The following is a 498-nucleotide window of genomic DNA, read 5'->3' as shown; positions in this document are numbered from 1 at the left end:
TCCAGCTCCTCAGAGGTTAAGTGCTGCTGAGCTCTTGAAAGGATCATTCCTTTTGTCTGAAGATCACAAGGATTTCACTTGTGCACCTTCACAGATTTCTGATGTGTCCAAATCAATGAACTCAGTAAGATCTGATTCTCTTCTGATGGACGTTGATGCATCTTACAAAACGCTATCAGGTAGCACTTTTGCTGAAAGCATTGTTGGAACATGTGTCTCAACTCTTGAACTTCAGAGATGGAATGAGAGAAACGAATTTACCTTAAAAGGGGAGAACTGTGACGGTAATTCAGTGTCTTTAAACTTGAGGATTGCCGACTGTTCTGGTATGTAATTATAAATGTCTCTTGTTAAAACCATTCCTGGTTTGATTTGTCCCACTTGAAACTTGTTTAACATTCCAAACATATGTAACAGGTCGGGTGAGGAATGTTCACTTCGTATTTTATCTTCATGCTGATACAGCACTTTCACTTGCTGCGGAGATGGTTGAACAGC

The 498-nt window shown here is 40.2% G+C and overlaps 1 long non-coding RNA gene across 1 annotated transcript; it reads left to right on the top strand.

Moving 5' to 3' along the window:
• The first annotated feature begins 6 nt into the window (after positions 1-6).
• Positions 7-475, top strand: LOC140965398 (uncharacterized). Its single transcript, XR_012173064.1, has 2 exons — positions 7-326; positions 418-475. It is a non-coding gene; the product is annotated as an uncharacterized lncRNA (long non-coding RNA).
• Positions 476-498: the final 23 nt, after the last annotated feature.

This window comes from Primulina huaijiensis, unplaced genomic scaffold (genome assembly GCF_012295235.1).
Source record: "Primulina huaijiensis isolate GDHJ02 unplaced genomic scaffold, ASM1229523v2 C13089899, whole genome shotgun sequence".
Taxonomy (NCBI): Eukaryota; Viridiplantae; Streptophyta; class Magnoliopsida; order Lamiales; family Gesneriaceae; genus Primulina; species Primulina huaijiensis.
This window is presented reverse-complemented; position numbering and strand designations above follow the sequence as displayed.